The sequence below is a fragment of the Cetorhinus maximus genome, chromosome 5 (genome assembly GCF_964194155.1).
Source record: "Cetorhinus maximus chromosome 5, sCetMax3.hap1.1, whole genome shotgun sequence".
Taxonomy (NCBI): Eukaryota; Metazoa; Chordata; class Chondrichthyes; order Lamniformes; family Cetorhinidae; genus Cetorhinus; species Cetorhinus maximus.
The window spans coordinates 42,529,305-42,542,644 of record NC_135883.1 but is presented as its reverse complement, the minus strand read 5'-3'; the positions used below and the strand labels follow the sequence as shown (position 1 = coordinate 42,542,644).

General features: G+C 50.1%; 1 protein-coding gene across 4 annotated transcripts in view; it reads right to left on the bottom strand.

Moving 5' to 3' along the window:
* phf3 (PHD finger protein 3) overlaps positions 1–13,340 on the bottom strand; it is a 154,193-nt gene that overhangs the window by 140,101 nt on the left and 752 nt on the right. The gene's annotated exons all lie outside the window — the stretch shown is intronic.

Here is a 13,340-nt window from a genome sequence, read left to right as displayed (position 1 = left end):
AAATCTCATTGCTTGAGAACAGGGCCAACAGTCTGCTATTCACCATATTACGCCCAACTCCAACAAATTCTGGAGTTTGGAACCTATATACCTATATTCCGGGCAGTATAAAATACTTTCCTTTTTCAGATATAGCAACTGCAATTGACTTGTGCAGCAAAAAGGTTAATTCCTATATTTTGCACTGGGGAAAAAAGAATGTAGATAGCTCACTGCAACACTCACATGGTCTTGTCCTTCAGCTTAGCACGTGCACATGGGTGTTTACTGCTCAACTATTTCCTAGAGTTGGGATCACTTGCTGTTTTGGACGGTCAGCATTTGGAAGTTTGTAAATTAATGATGGCTTGCTCAGTTAACTCCTCTTAAAAAAATACATTTTTCACAGCAACACTGTAGGCCATAAGCTTTTCCTTCTGTAATTACAGATTTTATAATACTGTAATACTATAACAAGATGATTTTGGAATAAGATACAGCAATGTTGACCACTTAGAGCATCATGTCACAATAAAGGCCATTAAATCAGCAGCTTTCAAAGAAAAGGCACTGAATCACAATACAAACCCCCAAATACCACTAAAACTCCCAGGTGATTGAATCCCATATAACTGAATCTGATTTATTTTGTTGTCATTAGCCAGTGAGCCCAATTACAAAGAACAGAACTACAGAATCCAATCACCCAAATGTTAGGAAGGGAAGTAGGCCATTAAGTCCCTCGAGCTTGTCCCGCCGCCATTTAATTAGAGCATGGCTGGTCTGTATCTCAACGCCATCTACCCAGCTAACAAAAAAACTCAGCCTCACCGTTCTGAAAATTTCAATTGATCTCCCGCCTTAAGTTTCAATTTTTTCAGGGTTGGGTGGACGTTGGGGAAGGAGTTCCAGATTTCCGCAACCCTTTGTGTGAAGAAGTGCTTCTTGGCATCACCTCTAAACAGCCTAGTTCTAATTTTCACTTGCTCTGGACTCTCCCACAAGAGCAAATAGTCTCCTTCAATCATACTAACCACCTCATTTAGATCACCCCTTAATTGTCTATACTCAAGGGAATATAAGCTTAGTCTGTACAACCTGTCTTCACAACTGAATCCATATCGTTCTGGTGAATCAGCACTGCCCCCTCTCCAAGACCAAGTCTAAATGAGCAGGAGGGGAGACCCAAGGCCATAGCAAGAGCAGGAACAGTGACTGAGAGCAGTGGGATCAAAAAGAGCAGAGGCTTGGAGCAGGACCAGTGACCAAGAGCAGCAGGGATAAAAGGAGGAGCAGAGAGAGACACCAAAAGTCATCAGGGAGCAATGTCACAGGAGAGGAAGTAGTTGATTGGCCAGTGAGTATGTTTATTTTTACTCTTTAACCCAGGGCAAAGGTAAGAACTGGGAAAACATAACTAGTACCTCATCAGTAACAAACTAGATAAACTAATAGTTAATTAAACTAAAACGTGAATAAAAACTAATTAAATGTATAAGATTAGATAGAGATGGCAGAAAAGATGGTGTCAGAACTGCAACATATGGAAGTTGATGGACATCATTGAGATCCTGAGCAACCACATCAGTAGCGACTGCCTGCAACTTAGGAAACTTCAGCTCAGAGTTTGTTGGTCATTGCAAAAATTGAGATGTATCAGGGAGGGAGCGAATTATCTGGACATTTTGAGAAAGGAGGCAGTCACATCCCTTAGGTTAGGTAGTAGTGCAGGTCTGTTTAGTGGTCAGAGATAGGAGTGTGTGACAGAGTCAGGCAGGCAAGGGCACACCAACTGGTGGATCCTTGACTTTTGCCCTTATCCAAAAGATAGGGAATTCTTGCTGCCTTTGTGGATGAGGAAAAAGTTCGCAGAGAAAAATGACCAGGAAAGGATTGTGGTAGTGATATGCAACAGTATGGTCCAAGGAATAGAGAAGGTCCTTTGCATCTGTGACTGGGAGTTCCCAAGGTTGTGTTGTATGCCCAGCGGTACCAGTGTTCAAGACATCTTCTCGCAGCTGGAGAAGAACTTGGAGTGGGAGGGGAAGGATCCAGTGATTGTGGCCCATGTAAGAACCAATGACATAGGTATAACTAGGAATGAAGATCTGCTGAGGGAGTTTGAGAAGCTGGAGTTGAAATCAAAACACAGAACCTCGCAATCTCTGGATTGTTCCTGAGCCACTTGGAAATTGACACTGGAATAAACAGGTTAGAAAGTGAAATGCTTCACTGGAAGAGTGGCGTGGGAAGCAAGGGTTTCAATTTGTGGGGCACTGGCACCTACATTGGGGATATGGATGGGCTCCAGTGGGATCAGTGTCCTGGTGAATTGATAACTAGGGTGGTAGGTAGGATTTTAAATTAATGAATGGGGGGTGGTTGGGAGGATTCAGGATATCATAAATTCAAATATACTAAGAAAAATGTCAAGACCAAAGAGCAGAATATCGATTGGGTAAAAATAAACAGAGTGGGTCAGGAAAGGACAAAGGGCTTAATAAAGGTAATAGTGCATTAATGACTAAGGTAACATCAGGGAAAAATAAAAAGTTAAAGCTAAAGGTAGTATCTGAATGTGCAAAGCATTCATAGCAAAAGCAGAAATTAATAGCAGATAAAAATTAATTGGGTAAATCGAATTGCCATTATGGAGGCGTAGTTAGAGTGAACAAAGTTGGACATGAAATATTCCAGCGTTCTTGGCTTTTAGAAGACATGGGCAAAATGGAAAAGGAGGAGGGGAGTAGCTCTGATAATAAAGGATAGGATAAAAGCCTTAAAGAGGAAGGACCTCAGCTCAAAATCAAGAAATCAAATCAATTTCATTAAAGCTAAGAAACAATAAAAGGTAGAAAAGAATGGTGAGAGTAGTTTATAAGCCTGCTAAACAATTATAGTGTCAGAGTAAAAATCAGGAAATTTAAAATGTGTAACAACGATAATACAGTAATCATGGGGAGTTACTGCATAGACTGAGCAAACCTGAGTAACAGTGCAGAAGATGAGTTTGTGAAATGCAGTCAGGATAATTTTCTAGATCAGTATGCCATGGAACCTACTACGAAACAAGCTATTTGAGATCTAGTATTGTGTAGTGAGACAGGGTTAATTAATAACCTTATATTAAAGGAGTCTCTCGGGGAAAGTAATAACATAATAGTATTTCCTACTGAGTTTCAGAATGACTAGGGTCTTAAATCTGAACAAAGCAAACTTACATAGGTTTGAGGGATGAGTTGGCTGAGGGAGATTGGGAAAATAGATTAGAAGACAGAATGGTAGATAAGCAATGGCAAATATTTAAAGAATTAACTCAATTTGCAACAAATACACATTCCCTTCAGCAAAAAAAACCCACAAAAAAAATGTTCCAACCATGGCTAATAAGAAGTTAAAGATAGTATTATGTTAAAGGGATGGCTTATAATGTTGCCAAGAGTTGTAAACCTAGGGATTGGAAGGATTTTAGAATTCAGCAGGATGACCAAGAAAGAGAAAATAAAATGAGTGCAAGCTAGCAAGAGACAGAAAAGTGGTTTGTAAAAGCTTCTGTAGGTACATAAGAAGGAAGAGATTGGCTAAAATAAATGTGGCTCCCTTAGAGGCAGAGATGGGTAATTATAAATGGGGGAATACAGAAGTGGAAGTGACATTAAATAAATACTCTGTCATCATGGTAGAAGGCAAAAATGTTCCATATATAGAGTGAAAGCAAGGGTCTAGAGAGAATGAGGAACTTAAAAATTTAGCATCAGTAAATAGAGAAATTAATGGGGTTATAAGCTGACAAATCCTCTGTACCTGATGATTTACATCCTAGGATTTTAAAAATGGTGGCTACAGAGATAGTGGGTGCATTAGTTTTGGGCATCTAGAATTCTCTAGAACACACTACAGTCCGCGTAGACTGGAAGGTAGCTAGCATAACCCTGCTGTTCAAGAAAGGAGGGACAGAGAAAACAGGGAACAATAAGCCAGTAAGTAGCCTGACATCAGGCGTAGGGAAAATGTTAGAATATCTTAGAGATGTGACGACAAGGCCCTTAGAAAATCATATGGTTGGGCAGAGTCAACACAGATTTATGAAAGGGGAATTATGTTTGACAAATCTATTTAGACTTTTTCTGAAGTTGAAACTAGTAAGGTGGATAAGAGGGAACCAGTAGATATAGTTTGCGTATTTGGATTTTCAGAAAACATTTTGATAAGGTGCCATACAAGAGGCTTGTGAAAAATTAGAGGCTGTGGGATTGGAGGTAATAACATGGATTGCAGGTTGATAAATGGACAGAAAACCAAATAGGAATAATCAAGTCACCTTCCGGTTGATAAGCTGTTACTAGTGGGGTACCGCAAGGATCAGTGCTTGGGCCTCAACTATTTACAATATATGACATAGATGAAAGGATCAAGTGTAATGCATCAACATTTGTTGGAGATATAAAGTTAGGAAGAAAGCAAAGTGTGAGGAGAATGCAAAGAGGCTGCAAAGGGAGATATGTAGGTTAAGTGAGTGGGCATGAACATGGCAGATGGAACTTAATGTTGAGAAGTGTGAAGTCACCCATTTTGGTAGGAAAAATAGCAAAGTAGAATTTTTTTTAAATTGAGACTGGAAAATGTTGGAATTCAGAGGAACCTGGATGGCCTGGAATCACAGGAAGTTAACATGCAGGTACAGCAAGCAATGAAGAAAGCAAATTGTATGTTAGCTTTTATGAAAGGGTTTGGAGTACAAGAGAAAGGAAGTCTTACTGTAATTATATAGTTTTGGTAAAACAACACCTGGAGTCTGGTACAGTTTTGATCTCCTTTACGCAAGGGAGGTGGTTTTTTTCTTCTTTCATGGGATGTGGGCATCGCTGACAAGGTAAAACAATATTTGATCTAATATAGATGATACTTGGATTCTGGGATAAAAGAAATATGGGATGTATTTTCATTTTTATTTCTTTCACCAGTAAAAATCACAATTTTACGCCACCAATATATTACCACAAGTAATGCCAAATGGAGATTTAAACCAAGACAACAACATTCTAAAAGGTAAAATACATGGGAACCCATGACAGGAAGGATCACACATTTTTCTCTAAAAGGGGCATCAACTAGGTATTGAATGTTAAGTAACTGGGAGTAATTCAAAGCTGCAGTACTCCACTAGAGTCAATTTTCTTCTGTTTATATGTAACTATGTTTATACACAGAAGTCAGGCTCAAGAACATGAAGTTTGTACATGCATTGACCTCAGTGCCTTGTGTTCATATCTCCTCATTGGCAACTGTTAAATAAGAACTTTTTAAAAATTCTTTCACAGGATGCAGTCATCGTTAGCTAGACCACCATTTACTGCCCCTCCTTAATTGCCCTTGAGAAGGTGGTGGTGAGCCGTCTTCTTGAACGACTGTATTCCATGTGGTATAGGTCTGTAAACTCAGTGCTGTTACGGAGGGAGTTCCAGGATTCTGACCCAACGACAGTGAAGGAACGGCGATATTGTTCCTAGTCAGGATCGTATATGGCTTGGAGGGGAACGTCCAGCTAGTGGTGTTCCCATGCATCTGCTGCCCTTGTCCTTCTAGGTGGCAGACGTCACGGTTTGGAGGGTGCTAAGAAGCCTTGACGAGTTGCTGCAGTGCATTTTGTAGATGGTACACACTGCTGCCACTGTGCGTTGGTGGTGGAGGGTGAGAATGTTTAAGGTGCCGGACGGGGTGCCAATCAAGCGAGTTGCTTTGCCCTGGATGGTGTCGAGCTTCTTGACTTATTGGAGCTGCACTCATCCAGGCAAGTGGAGAGTATTCCATCACAGTCCTGACTGGTGCCTTGTAGATAGTGGACAGACTTTATGGAGTCAGGAGGTGAGTTACTTGCCACAGAATTCCCAATCTCTGACCTGCTCTTGTAGCCACAGTATTTATATGGCTGGTCCAGTTCAGTTTCTGGTCAATGGTAACATCCAAATGTTGATAGTGGAGAACTCAGCAGTGGAAATGCCTTTGAAAGTTATGGGCAGACGGTTAGATTTTCTCTTGTTGGAGATGGTCATTGCTTGGCACTTGTGTGGTGCGAATGTAACTTGCCATTTATCAGCCCAAGCCTGAATGTTGTCCAGGTCTTGCTGCATTTGGACATGGACTGCTTCAGTATTTGAGTCATTGTGAATGGTGCTGAACACTGCAATAATCAGCAAACATCCCCACTTCTGACCTTATGATGGAAGGAAGGTCATTGATGAAGCAGCTGAAGATGGTTGGGCCTAAGACACTACCCTGAGGAACTCCTGCAGTGGTGTCCTGGGACTGGGATGATTGACCTCCAACAACCACAACCATCTTTCTTTGTACTAGGTATGACCAACCAGTGGAGAGTTTTCCCCCAATTCCCATTGACTCCAATTTTGCTAGGGATCCTTGATGCCACACTCGGGTCAAATGCTACTTTGAGGCCAAGGGCAGTCACTCTCAGCTCACCTCGAGTTCAACTCTTTGTCCGTGTTTGGACCAAGGCTGTAATGAGGTCAGGAGCTGAGTGGCCCTGAGCAGGTTATTTCTGAGTAAGTGCCACTTAGTAGTAGTTTCGACAACACCTTCCATCACTTTGCTGATGATCAAGAGTAAACTTATGGGACGGTAATTGGCTGGGTTGGATTTGTCCTGCTGTTTGTATACAGGACATACCTGGACAATTTTCCATATCATCCAATAGATGCCAGTGTTGTAGCTGTACTGGAACAGCTTGGCTAGGGGGGCAACTAGTTCTGGAGCACAAGTCTTAAGTCCTATTTGTGGAATGTTGTCAGGGTCTATAGCCTTTGCAGTATCCAGTGCCGTCAGTCGTTTCTTGATGTCACATGGAATGAATTGAATCGGCAGAAGACTGGCATCTGTGATGCTGGGTACCTCAGGAAGACTGGGGACGTTAAAAGTCTTGTGACATGGCAAATGAGTCTTAAAATTGGAATTCAAGACTCTTAAAGTAACAAAACCCAAATAACTTAAAGAGCCAAACCTTTCTCATTCGTTTTAAATAAATTTTGTGTAACCTTCCCAAAATTTCCAGGATGACCAAAAGCAGAATAATTACAAATTTGTTACTTTCTTTGCCTAATGTCCTCAAAGTGTGTTGTCACACTAGGGCTTTCTGAAATAAGTGCATTGGTTTTGAATGGTGTACAGCTGTATGTTGTCCACACTAGTAGCTGTGCCTCTCCAGCCCCAGCACTTCTTATACGAAAGCAGTACTCTACTGATACCTGCGATGGGGATTATTTTACAAGGAAAGGTTGACCTGCATCCACTGGAGTTTAGAAGATTGAGAGGTGATCTTATTGAAATATATAAGATCCTGAGGAGATGTAACAGGGAGGATGCTGAAAGGATGTTTCACTTTGTGGCAGAGACTAGAACTAGGGGACACAGTTTAAAAATAGGGGGTCTCCTATTTAAGACAGATGAGGAGAATTTATTTCTCGGAGGGTCATGAATCTTTGGAACTCTCTTCCCCAAAGTGGCGGACACAGGGTCAATTTTTAAGGCAGAGGTAAATGAGATTCTTGACTAACTGAGGAGTTAAAAAGGTTATCGAGAGTAGGCAGAATGTGAAGTTGAGGCAACAATCAGATCAGCCATGATCTTATTGAATGCCAGAGCAGATCCAAGGGGTCAAATGGCCTACTCCTGCTCCCAATTTGTATGTTCATATGTAGGAAGTTGGATTTTGCTTAGCAAGTAGAGTACCACCTCAGGGGAAGGGTGTCAAGTATTTCCTTATCACATTCAATAGCACAACTGAGATTTCCCCTTGATGTACCTTTAGTTCAAAGGGTTTAAATCCCCATCTGTCGTCAATTTTTTTTTAGTTTTGTTAAATGTGAAATCTTAAGATTTATGATAAACGAAAGTCAACCGTTATGATACGATGCTCCTGAAATCAATGTGTCAAAGGTACTGAAGCTGTGCAGCCCTGCAAGCAGATCAAAAAGTTTTTTTGAAAGTTGCTCCTTGCATATGAGCAAACATAAGTTTACCATATGGATTTACAGAATACAAAGCCATTCAGCCCACCAAGTTTGTACTTGTTCATCACTAGAGCAACTTAAAGCCCTACTCTGCTTCCACAGTTCTGTACTTCCTCTGCTTCAAACATATATCTATTCTTCCATTAAAAAGATGCAACAGTCACTACCTTATCCATTCCAAACTCCAACAACAAAATTTCTCCAAAGTTCTCTCTTCACTAAGTAAAAAACTTGAACTGATAACCCCCTCAACAATCACCCCTTCAAACCTCTTCATAATTTTCAAGACCTATCATTAATCCAAGTCATCTCTGTTCTGATAGAAATAATCTCACTATCACAAGACTATCATTGTGAAACTACACTATATGCTCTGCATGGTGTTAATGCCCTTTTTATAATTAGATGCCCATCACTGACAAAGTGCTCCATGCCTAACCTTGAATAAATTTAACCTCTATTCTCAGTACCCTATACCTGTTTATGACTTTATCTGCCTACACTTGTAAGGAACTATGTTTATGTAACACTAAGTCTCTCACTTCCTCTACATGTTTCAGCAGTAAAATTGAAAACTGCAGCAGTGACCCAGTGGGCCTGGATTGCAGCCAGATGAGAGAGCATGAATATGATCAGGACAGCTGTTCTTTTACAATCTTCTGAAACATAAAAAAGCAACAGATATGCCTGGAATGCACAAGGTCACAGGAAGTGAGATAGTTGGCAGCCCTGCAAGCAGAACCTCGGAGTAAAAAAGGTGGAAGGTGGTCAGCAGCATTACTGCTACTAAAGGGAACACCTACCGAAAAATCTGATTATTTCTATAACAAATGGCTCCAGATGCATGCTGCTTAAAGTAACAACAACTTATAAACACAAGAGTTTTCTGACTATAGAATCCTTACGGGTATAGACAGCACATTCAACAATCACTTCACTATATGAAAAGGCTTCCAATTTCATTGCCTTCCAGATGATACCTCAAGCAAAAACATCAACCTACACAATAACAAACTCCATGCATTACCAAAGCATGAGGATTTATGCAACTGACCACTCAATACACCCACTGTCCTCAAAATAAATTCCTATTCTCTCCCTAAACAGATCAAATTGATGAATTTGTTTAAGAATGAAGTTTGTAGATCAGTGGAATTTACAAAGACAGCAAGCTGAGCAGTAAGTGAGGTGATGCTGCAACAGCCTGTTCAGGTCAAAACATGAACATGCAAACTATTCTCCTACCTTCCTTACTCATTCGCCACCACCCCCACTCCTGCCACCTCCCGCCCTCCTCATCCCCTGCACTCCTGCCCCCTCACCCCCCCCACTTGCCTCCTCACCGCACCTCGCTCCCCACTCCTGCCCCTTCACTGCCCTCATTCCCAGCACCCCTGACCCCTTACCACCCCACTCGCTCCCTCACCTGTCCTCACTCCCCAGTCCCTCCTCACCCCCCACTCCTGCCACCTCATGCAGGTCTAGGGGGATGCGGCGACCGAGGAAGACGGGGAGACGTCGACCAAGGGGGGGGGGGGGGGGGGGGGGGGGGGGGGGCGACGACCTCATGTCTGTCCCTGACTCCCCCACTCAGTACCCCCGTCTCCCCCCCACTCAGTCCCCGGTCTCCCCCCCTCACTGTCCCCCCATCTCCCCCTCAGTACCCCCCGTCGCCCCCTCAGTGTCCCCACGTCTATCCCCCCCCCCCCCCCCCACTTCATTCCCCTCCCCACCCCCGTCTCCCCCTCACCCTCAGTCAACGCCCCCCCCCTCCCTCGGTCACACAACCCCCCCCCCCCGCCTCAGCGTCGCCCCCCCCCCACTCCTGCCCCTCACCCCTCCTCGACACCCACTCCTGCCCTCACCCCTCCTCATCCCCCACTCCTGCCCCACACCCCATCTCATCCCCCACTCCTGCCCTTCATCCCCCTACTCCTTCCACCTCATGCCCTCCTCAACCCCTACTCCTCACCCCTCCTCATCCCCCACTCATGCCCCTCCTCCCACCTCACCACCTCCTCACCCTCCCCACTCCTGCCCCCTAATCCCCACTCAGTCCCTCCCCATGTGCCCCCACTCCTGCCCCTCAGTCCCTCCCGATCTGCCTCCACTCCTGCCCCGTCAGTCCCTCCCCATCTGCTTCCACTCCTGCCCCCTCAGTCCCAAGTCATGCCCCACTCCTGCCCCCTCAGTCCCAAGTCATGCCCCACTCCTGCCCCCTTACCACCTCCTCACTCACCCCATCGCCCTTCCTGATGCCCACTCCTGCCCCCTAGCTCTTCCTGATGCCCACTCCTGCCCCACGCCCTTCCTGCCCACACTCCTGCCCCCTCACCCGTCCTGATGCCCACACTCCTGCCCCCTCGCCCGTCCTGATCCCCACACTCCTGCCCCCTCGCCCTTCCTGATCCCCACACTCCTGCCCCCTCGCCCTTCCTGATCCCCACACTCCTGCCCCCTCGCCCTTCCTGATCCCCACACTCCTGCCCCCTCGCCCTTCCTGATCCCCACACTCCTGCCCCCTCGCCCTTCCTGATCCCCACACTCCTGCCCCCTCGCCCTTCCTGATCCCCACACTCCTGCCCCCTCGCCCTTCCTGATCCCCACACTCCTGCCCCTTCTCCCCCTCAAATCCCCCGCTCCAGCCACTCCCCCATCACCCCACTCCTGACCCCTCGCTTCCTCATTCCCATACTCCTGCCTGAGTCCTTCCGCATTCCCGCACCCCTGTCCCCTCATTCCCACGCTCCTGACCCTTCACCTACTCATCCCCTCACTCGTGCACCCTCAGTCCTCTCCTCACCCCTGCCAGTCCCCAGTCTCAACCCCAGTCCTCCATCCTTAGACCCCGTCTCCCCGCTTCAGTGACTATCTCTCCCGTCCCCCACTTCAGTCCCCATCTCCCATCCCCTCTTCAGTGCTCCTGTCTGTTCCACCTCCCCCACGTAGTGCCCCTGCCTCCCGCCTCCCCCCTTAGACCCAGTCTCCCTCCTTCAGTCCCCGTCTCCCATCAGTCCTCATGTCTGTCCCTGACTCCCCCACTCAGTCCCCGTCTCCCCTCCCCCTCAGTCCCCAGTCTCCCCCCATCTCCCCCTCAGTCCCCCCCGTCGCCCCCTCAGTGTCCCCACGTCTATCCCCTACCCTCCTCACATCACCCTCAGTCATCGCCCCCCACCCTCGGCGTCGCCCCCCCCCTCTCCCTCGGTCACACACCCCCCACCCCCCCACTCGGCGTCGCACCCCCACCCCCCCCAACCTCTTCCCTCGGTCGTCGCCCACCCCCCCCCCACCACCTCGGTCCCCACCCACCCCCTCCCTCGGTCGTCGTCCCCCTCGGTCGTCGCCCGCCCCCGCCCCCCCTCTCCCTTGGTCGACGTCTCCCCGTCTTCCTCGGTCGTCGCATCCCCCCAGACCTCTATTCCCCCCCTCCTCGGTCCTCTTCCCCCACCCTCCCTCCCCCCTCAGTCCTCTTTCCCCCCCTCCCCCCTCGGTCCTCTTCCCCCACCCACCCCCTCTCGGTCCCCCCCCCCCCGGTCCTCTTTTCCACCCCCCTCCTCGGTCCTCTTCCCCCACACAGTCCTCCTCTCCCCACCCAGTCTCCCTCAGTCCTCCCCCAGTCCTCCACCCACCCCCCCTCTCCTCCCTCAGTCCTCCCCCACCTCCCCCAGTCCTCCCCCCACCCCCCCTCCTCCCTCAGTCCTCCTCCCTCAGTCCTCCCTTCCTCCACCCCCAGTCCTCCCCCCACCCCTTCTCCCTCAGTCCTCCCCTCCTCCTCCCCCAGTCTTCCTCCACCCCCCGTCTCCCTCAGTCCTCCCCCCCCGTCTCCCTCAGTCCTCCACCCCCCCCGTCTCCCTCAGTCCTCCCTACCCCCCCGTCTCCCTCTCCTCCCTCCTTCCCCCCACCGTCTCCCTCCCCTCCCACCGTCTCCCTCCCCTCCATCCCCCCCACTCCGCTCCCCTCCCTCCCCCACCGTCTCCCTCCCCCCCCACCGTCTCCCTCCCCCCCACCGACTCCCTCCCTCCCTCCCTCCCCCCCCACCGTCTCCTTCCCCTCCCTCCACCCCCACCGTCTCCCTCCCCTCCCTCCACCCCCACCGTCTCCCTCCCCCCCCTCCACCCCCCCCGTCTCCCTCCCCCCCCACCGTCTCCCTCCCCTCCCTCCCCCCCCCACCGTCTCCCTCCCCTCCCTCCCCCCCCACCGTCTCCCTCCCCTCCCTCCCCCCCCACCGTCTCCCTCCCCTCCCTCCCCCCCCACCGTCTCCCTCCCCTCCCCCCCACACCGTCTCCCTCCCCTCCTCCCCTCCCCCCCCACCATCTCCCCCCCCCCCCTCCACCCCCACCGTCTCCCTCCCCCCCCACCGTCTCCCTCCCCTCCCTCCCCCCCCACCGTCTCCCTCCCCTCCCTCCCCCCCCACCGTCTCCCTCCCCTCCCCCCCCACCGTCTCCCTCCCCTCCCCCCCACACCGTCTCCCTCCCCTCCTCCCCTCCCCCCCCACCGTCTCCCTCCCCTCCCCCCCCACCGTCTCCCTCCCCCCCCCCCCCACCGTCTCCCTCCCCCCCCCACCGTCTCCCTCCCCCCCCCCCACCGTCTCCCTCCCCTCCCTCCCTCCCCCCCCGTCTCCCTCCCCTCCCCCCCCCCCACCGTCTCCCTCCCCTCCCCCCCCCACCGTCTCCCTCCCCTCCCCCCCCACAGTCTCCCTCCCCCCCCCACCGTCTCCCTCCCCCCCCCACCGTCTCCCTCCCCTCCCTCCCTCCCCCCCCGTCTCCCTCCCCTCCCTCCCTCCCCCCCCCCGTCTCCCTCCACCCCCCCCCCACCGTCTCCCTCCCCTCCCTCCTCCCCCCCCGTCTCCCTCCCCTCCCTCCTCCCCCCCCGTCTCCCTCCCCTCCCTCCTCCCCCCCCCGTCTCCCTCCCCCACCGTCTCCCTCCCCTCCCCCCCCACCGTCTCCCTCCCCTCCCTCCCTCCCCCCACCGTCTCCCTCCCTCCCCCCTCCCCCCCCACCATCTCCCTACCCTCCCTCCCCCCCCAACTCCCTCCCCTCCCTCCCTCCCCCCCCACTCCCTCCCCTCCCTCCCTCCCCCCACCACCGTCTCCCTCCCCCCACCACCGTCTCCCTCCCCCCCACCACCGTCTCCCTCTCCTCCCTCAGTCCTCCCCCCACCACCCCCCAGCGTCTCCCTCAATCCTACCCCCTCCTCTCTATCCCGCTATGTCCCACCTCTCCCCTTAGTCCTCCCTTCTCAAATCCTCCCCCCAACCCCGCCGTCCAGTACCCCCCACTCCAGTCCCCCGCAGTGCCCCTGTCTCTGCCGCTCTCTCTCAGGGTTGTGCTATCCAGG